General features: G+C 37.0%; 1 non-coding gene across 1 annotated transcript; it reads right to left on the bottom strand.

Moving 5' to 3' along the window:
- Window positions 1-360: 360 nt before the first annotated feature.
- On the bottom strand, window positions 361-474 carry LOC115063029. The gene has a single exon (XR_003842912.1). It is a non-coding gene; the product is annotated as a small nucleolar RNA SNORA1 (small nucleolar RNA).
- Between the last annotated feature and the right edge of the window lie 8195 nt (window positions 475-8669).

The raw sequence follows: 8669 nt of genomic DNA, 5'->3' as shown, positions 1-8669 counted from the left end.
ATTTTATTATTTTTACAATATTGGCTCAAATAAGAAGAGTAATCAAACTATTAATAACTTTTAAATAAAATGTTGTCCCGTTTAATTCTCGAAATCAGAATGCTGTCTTCAGAATTGGCTCTTAGAGATTTTGGTTTTGCACTCATTTCTTAATTATAATTGAAATGTTTCATCAAAAAGAAAAAAGTATCTTATGTGAGTAATGCTTTGTACAATGCCGTCTAATTCATCTGCCATTCAGAGAGAGACTCACTTACTGGCCTGTTTGTTTCTGTAATTACCCATGAGAAGATTAATTACCTAACTTTAAGGAGTCCAATTTAAAATAACATCTGAATCTAGTATCACTTTTTTTTAGACAAATATTACAGGTCTCATTGTCACCACTGTAATTTATCTGCTGTGATGGAAGCATGACCTGTATCTCAATTTAGCCACATCGACCAGTTCTGGACATTGACCAACAATGAGGATCCTAGTATCACTTTTAAGAAAAGAAGTTTTTGTGGTAATTCTTAGAAAAACTTTTTTTTCTCCCTTGGTACTTTTCATATATTCATCAGAAATTAATAACAAATAATTTTTCAAATCTTAAAGTATTATAAATTCTGTATACATAATATATCACTGTTGAGAAAAATGAAATCAAAATTCTCATTTCTCCACATCAATCAAGCAAATATTTCCTATTTAAAACATAAAAAGCAAATATTTTCCAAAGTAAATATTATGACACAAAATTGTATAACACCTTCCTACTTTTCATTTCTAAGATATGATGTTTATACTAGATTCATTCCATCCATAACCAACATGTATCATTAATTCTTAGCATTTTTACATATGTTGCCTACTGATATTGCCCTCATTTTCACTTATGCATAGGGTTTTCATAAAGGCATATATGAAAATCTGAGAATTTGTTTTTGCTTTTGTTAACTGTGCAATTTTTTGTCCAGGATTATACTTTTAAGTGATGAATGGGACAGTGAAGCAAGCAGCCAATAGTAACATCATTTGCAGCAGTACATGAGACAAATTTTAATATTGGAATTATCTACTGAAATTACCTAAAAATGATAACTAGATAATCTTCTTTACCATTACCTTACAAAAGAAGAATCACAATACAAAATAAGGTATATGTTGGTTCTTGGTTACCCTAAATGCACATTTGCCTCTTAGTAAACACTTATGGTTTCTTTCTCCACTGGCTCTTGGTTTCTCTACTTATCTCTTTCAGTCTCCTCTCTTTTTTACACTTTTGGGATGTTCTACATGTTCAAACTCCTCTCAAGTCTATAGAGTTTAGCACAAATGATAATATTAGGCATGCATTAGCTGCATATAGTTAGTGGACTTTTATTAATCCATGTTTTGTCACTAAGTAATTCTAGAATTTTACTTGATTTCAGATATCAAGTCTGCTCTCATTACTAGTACACCATAAAAATATTTTAATGATTGATTAATTAGATTTCTTGAGTAATGATCATCTCTATTAATGAATTCATTCAAAAGTTGTAATTGGGTGCTAGAGTGATGGCTAGCTGGTTATGAGTGTTCATTGTTCTTCCTGAAGACACTTGTTTGATTAGCAGTACCCATCCATATCAGTCAGCTAAGAACCATCTGACACCCACATCAAGCTTTCTAGCTTCAATGGCATACATCCACATCCATAAATAAAAATAATTTAGAAATCCTTTTTCATTCAAAATATGACTTAAAATGTTATAGTGTGAACAATATTCAAGTAGTAGCTAACAAACTCACTGAAAAAGGTTTAATAAGTTGTTCATGCTCTACACTTGCAAACACTTTAATGCACAAGAAATACATGCAACAATGTTGAAAGCAACAGTATGTCTCAGCATGTTTTCCTGAAGTCTTTTAGATGCACTGATTGGAGTTAGAATGAGGATTGTAGGCAAACAGGTTTAGATTCTGACCTTTGCTATCATAATTTGGCACTAAAAATTTTAAAAGATCCCTCATTTTGAGGGGTACATCTGATTTATAAAATTAATATAGAGTAGAAAAATTTCTAAATTTAATTCATGTGTGGGTTGTGAAAATGTGACAAAACTTTTGTATGTTAATTAAAATCAAAAACAAAAAAAAATTTAAAAAGCTAGTGACTTTGTTACTTGGGGATGGGGGACATAATTGTTTGAGCTTTTCCTCCTAATAAATGCTCTTTTTGCTGAACTATTTCTCTGAATTCTTCAGATTGGTAACAATATTAAATACATTTATTGTTCTTCATCTATATTCCTTTACTTAGATAAATGTATAATAAACATGTATAAATATAATTGTAACTCACAGCATTTTTATAAATAGGAGAAATGTCTTTAGATTAAATAAGATGGTGAGTAAAATTGCAGTATGAACTTTGCAGGTGTTTTGTCTGTGATGTTTTTTGCTATCAGTTGAAGACATCACATGTCACTATTCATAAAGACTGAAGGATCATCCAGTATCTGTCACTTCCTCCCTTCTATTTTTACTCATGGTTCAGTCTTTGTATGCTGAGGATCAGACCTACAGATATAAATACAATAGGCAATACATGAATATATATAACATTTTAGAAGCAAATTATTAAAAGTTATAGTAAGAAAATACAAGTGAAAGTATTATATGTGAGCAACATAAATAAAGCAGTGTTGCTCATGAGCCTTACCCAAGTTCTTACGCTGCTGTTATTTTTTGAAAGTTTTTTCTTTTATTGAAAAGAGATCTATTTCACTCAACAGATCTTGGTTACCATTTGCACTCCTTCTGTGCCTCCCAGTTCCTGCTATCTTCCCATCCTAGCTGGATCAAGTCCCTTTCTGACTCTTCTTTGTTTGCTTGGTTGTTCCATCAAATTTCTATTTGTTTATTTTTATGTATTGTATTATATTGTATTGTGTTGTATTGTATTCTTTTATATTGTACTATGCTGCATTGTTATTCTTTGGATGCCTATGCCTTTGTGTATGAGGCCCGCCTGGGGGTAGAGGGATTAAGAACAAAATAATTGTCAGTAATGCGTGTAGTACATGCATTATGACCAGAACAAATCTACCTATAGAGACTTGTGTGGAGTGCCTGGAGTAATGGCTTTTAGATTTATTTCAATTTCCAAGATGTATAAAATGGTACAGAGGAATTTGGTATGTTAAAGAAGTTACATTCTAAATGATGGCTCTATGTGGATGGAACCTCTGAGAGCAAGTCCTAGCCACTCTGCCTCTTCACTGTGCTCTTCAGTCTTCCCATCTGTAATCTTTGATATGGGTGAGAGCTCATTTCTACCATGGTGTCTCCGCTGTGACTTTACACTTTTTCAGAAACGCACTATGGAAAGTAAGTGCTACTAAAGTGAATCAAGTAAGACACAAAGTAAACAGAAATTGGTTTCACACTTTTGCCTACCAATAAAACAAAGCTTCCAGTGTGTACTACCATTGGACATTGTGTGTAATATTATCATCTACAAAAGTCATACTGAACATGAACTGAACAAATAAGTTACAAAAACTAAATCAGAAAAAGTTCATGTTATTTTATATAATTTTAGAATCTTTTGTTGGGCCATATACAAAGCTATTACTGTCAGGAGAAGAAATGTCTATTTCTCAAAAAGTAAAAAGGCAATGGAGGTACTAGGGTTTGACTTTATGGAGAATCCATCTTAACATCTTCAACCTTTTTAATCTGTTTTCCAACACATTAAATGACAAGATTTGTCAATGATACTGCAAATGAAATAGCCAAAACCTGCAGATAATGTCATCTAGATTGAAATTACATAAAATTTATGATTGAAATTTTGAAATGTATAATCCAGTCAATTTTAAGACCTTGCTGTTTTGAAATGTTCTCTTGGGAATTATTTCATACCCAAAGCTTGACTTCATATATTAGATAATACTAAGAATATAGACTTATAAATGATTCATAGATTTGACAAGAGTGGTGATACTTAACCACCTTCCAAATTCTTCTGTTTTATTCCTTGAAGGTATTACTTGTTTTTTACTCTACTGCTACATTGTGTATCCATTATAAAGAAATGCACCAAACTATAAACAAAGAATGCAGAAAGAAAAGGTACAGATCATGAGCACTTGTCCAAGAAACTCTTAAACAAACATCAAGATGACACAAAAGAAGAGAGACTGGGATCAATAAAAAACTTCAGAATAGCCAACTAAAAAAATCCAAAACTGAAATTTTCTAACACATGTAGTCTTATTTCAGGATGGGCTTTAAGCTTCAGTCAAGCAAGGCTTCACTTCTCATTTCAGAAAATTTAGCATAGCTTAAATTCTAGGATATTATGCTAAGATATAGCCAATCATGTGATAAGGAAGAAATGTTGATGTTAAAATGGAAATGTCAATAGTTATAAAGGATAATGCAGATTGCTATTGATGAGATACAAAGTTCCAGTAGTCAGTTATCCTCAAAGATAAGGTGGGTGTGCCTTTAGACAAATAAATATGGAAGTTGAAAATGTAGGAAGTTAATGAATTCATTCAGTGTGGACATTGTTATAGAATATTGTTTGCTGGTTTGCTGGTTTAATCTTAACTATTAACTTCAATGCATATGGGACTCTACCATGGGATTGGTCTCTGGACAGGTCTGCTAGGACATTTAAGAAAGGATTAATTAAGCCAAGAAGTTCCTTGCTCATGCTGAGTGGCATTTTCCAGGGGTGGTCCAAATGTACAGAATGCCAGGGGAAACTAGTACTGTTCTTTCCCTATCTTCATTTCTTGCTGGTGAACGCTGCTGCGATTTTTGTTGATATCACAACCAAACTTTGGGACTTCAGCACAAACTTAGCAATGCTGGGACTTCTGGCTTTGTTGACTGTGTAGCTACAGAGTAGTCAGCCTCTACAGCATGAATACAGCCACTGTTGGATTATCCAACCAGAAGTATTTGAGACAATTTACTAAATCTACCTTCTATTTGTCTTAGTTAGGGTTTTACTGCTGTGAACAAACACCATGACCAAGGCAAGTCTTATAAGAAACAACATGTAATTGGTGCTGGCTTACAAGTTCAGAGGTTCAGTCCATTATCATCAAGGTGGGAGCATGGCAGCATCTAGGCAGGCATGGCACAGGCAAAACTGAGAGTTCTACCTCTTCATCCAAAGGCTGCTAGTAGAAGACTGGCTTCCAGGAAACTAGGGTGAGGGTCTTAAACCCAAACCCATAGTGACACATCTATTCCAACCAGGTCACACCTATTCCAACAAGGCCACACCTCCAAATGGTGCCACTCCCTGGTCCACGAATATACAAACCATGCATTCCACTCCCTGGCCCCCATAGACGTATTCAAACACATGAGTCTATGGGGGACCATACTTAAATGTATAATGCAAAATGCATTTAGTCCAACTTTCAAAGTCCTCATAGTCTATAGCAGTCTCAACAATGTTAAAAGTTCAAAGTTCAAGGTCTCTTCTGAGATTCATCCGTTCACTTAACTGTAACCCCCAAAGAAAGACAGGAAACCAGCTGGGCAAATGCCAAACTCTTCATCTCCATGACTGATGTCAAAGTGGTTTTCAGTTCTCCACTCCTTTTTCATCTTTGTTGACTGCAACAAACTGCTTTCTCCTGGGCTGGTTCNACTCCCTGTTAGCAGCTTTCCTCAGCATGTATCCTATGGCTCTGGCATCTTTAACATCTTAGAACTCCAAGGCAACTTCAGTGTTACAGCTTCTTGTTTCAGTGTCTGGGATTCCATTTGAACTTTTGGGCTCCTCCTAAGGGCTGGCATCACTTCTCCAGCTCTGCCCTCTGTAGCACTGTAAGCTCAGGTTGATCCACTCCACTACGGCCGCTGATCTCGGTAATCATCCCACGGTACTGACATCTCCAATATACTGGGGTATTCCACTCCAACTAGGCTTCACCAACAGCCTCTCATAGGCTCTCTTCATTGTGCCAAGCCTCAAATCCTTTGCATGACCCCTTCAGTCCTGGGCCATCAACTACAGCTGAGACTACACCTTCTCCAATGGCCTTCCATGACCTCTCACAGTGCCAAGCCTCAGCTGTTCTTCATGACACCTTCATGCCTTCAAAACAAGTATCACCTGGGTGACTCTTACACATTACCAAATCCAGCTGCGGCACGAGGTACAAAATTGGCTATCTCTGGAACACAGCTTCTTAGTGCTCTCAGATTTCACCTCAGTGATGCTGGTCTTGTCTGAATCACTGGTAATTTCTTAGCTCCAGCTCACCAGCTTCAATTGTCCTAGTAGTTCTTTCCATTCTTAACTCTAGAGCCAGAGCCACATGGCTGAAGCTGCCAAGTTCTGCTGCTTGCAGGAACTAGAACATGACTACCTTGTACTATTACATTATCACTGGCTTTATGTTTTCCAAATCCTTCACTGCCTAAACTTAGCTATCTTGGGTCTTGCTCTGTAGCAAGCCAATTGGCTTGAACCCAGAGATCAGCATACCTGTCTCCTAGGATTAAAGGTGTGTACCACTATGTCTGGATCTAAATTTAGCTGGGTATCTTGCCCCAAGGTCCCACTCCCTTAATCTGTTATCTCCTAGAACACAGGATTTTGCTCCATTTCACTTCCTGGTACTCCTTTAATACTCAAACCACATAGTTTATATTTTCCCTGCTATACTTGTTCAAACTTCTCTTCATAAGACTTAACCAGAAAGCCGGGCTTGGTGGCACACGCCTTTAATCCTAGCACTTGGGAGGCAGAGGAAGGCGGATTTCTGAGTTCAAGGCCAGCCTGGTCTACAAAGTGAGTTCCAGGACAGCCAAAGCTACATAGAGAAACCCTGTCTCGAAAAACAAAAACAAACAAACAAACAAACAAAAAGACTTAACCAGAGAAAGTCTCTGCTGGGCTTTTTTCAAACTTCCTTTTTCAATGCAATTAATCTGAGTCTCTTCACCTTAGCCTCAGCCAGACTTTTCAGACAAGGGCAAAAAGTAGCCACATTCTTCACCAAAATACCACAAAAACNNTCTTTATGCCACATTCTGAAATTCTTCTCCTTTGAAATCTCTTGGGCCAGGTCAACACAGTTCAAATTACTCCCAGCAACAAAGTCCTCCATATTCCTACTAGGATGACCCATTAAGACCCATTTAAAGCATTCCACTGCTTTCCAAATCCATAGTCCCAAGATCCACATTCTTTCAAATAAAAGCATGGTCAGGCCTATCATAGCAATACCCCAGTCCCTGGTACCAACTTCTGTATTAGGGTTTTGTATTAGGGTTTTACTGCTGTAAACAAACACCATGACCAAGGCAAGTCTTATAAAGAACAACATTTAATTGTGGCTGGCTTACAGTTTCAGAGGTTCAGTCCATTATCATCAAGGAGGGAACATGGCAGCATCTAGGCAGGCATGGCACAGGCAAAGCTGAGAGTTCTACATCTTCATCCGAAGGCTGCTAGTAGAAGAATGACTTCCAGGCAAGTAGGGTAAGGATCTTAAGCCCATACCCACAGTGACACACCTATTCCAACCAGGTCACACCTATTCCAACAAGGCCACTCTCCAAATGGTGCCACTCCCTGGTCAAAGAATATACAAACCATGACACTATTCTATTAGTTCTATTTTTCTTGAGAAATCTGATTAGTATATCTTGATACCTGACTTCATCTTTTCCTGTGAAAACATTAGGGGTTTTAAATAAATTAATTAATTTGCACTCCATATTTTATTCCCCCGCCTCAATCCACTCTCTGCCTGTTCCACATTTCGTATCTCCTCCCCACTCTCCTGTCTTCCTGTGGATATCCCCACTCCTTACCCAACCTTACCTCTAAACTCCCTGGGACATCCAGTCTCTTGAGGGTTAAGTGCATCATCTCTGCATGGACACAATGCTGGCAGTCCTCTACTGTACGTGTATTGGGGGCCTCATATCAGCTGGTATGTGCTGCCTGGTTGATGGTCCAATGTTTGAGAGATCTCAGGGGGCCAGATTAATTGAGACTGCTAGTGCTCCTACAGGATGGCCCATTTCCTCAGCTTCTTTCAGCCTTTCCCTAATTTTACCAAAGGGGCCAGCTACTTCTGTCCATTGGTTGAGTGCAAATATCTGCATCTAACTTATTCAGCTGCTTGTAGAGTCTTTAGGAGGACAGTCATGATAGATCCCTTTTTGTGAGTGTTCCATAGCCTGAGTAATAGTGTCAGGCCTTGGGACCTTCCCTTGAGCTGCATCCCACTTTGGGCCTGTCCCTGGAACTTCTTTTCCATAGGCCCCTCTCCATTTCCACCCCTGTAATTCTTTCAGACAGGAACAATAAAATCACTATTCTCTATTTTAGAAGTTATATATTTTACTGCAAAAGATGACCCCTATTTTCTTCATCTTTGAAAACATAAAATAATGCCTGAAAACAATGTGACTAGTAACATTAAATAATACCCATGATAAAAGTCCCAAAGCCCTACTCAAAATCCTTCACAATTTTTTGCACCATTTGTTCATAGTTTAATTACATTAGAAAGCAAATTATTGTCATTACACAGTTTCTAGTAATAGAAATCATACCCATATAAGCAGACATTATCTAGAGACAATTTTGTTTTGCAATTGATTTTCATTCACTTACATCTCATTCTCACAATATTTGCAAATTTTAAAAT

This window comes from Mus pahari, chromosome 22 (assembly GCF_900095145.1).
Source record: "Mus pahari chromosome 22, PAHARI_EIJ_v1.1, whole genome shotgun sequence".
Lineage (NCBI taxonomy): Eukaryota > Metazoa > Chordata > Mammalia > Rodentia > Muridae > Mus > Mus pahari.
This window is presented reverse-complemented; position numbering and strand designations above follow the sequence as displayed.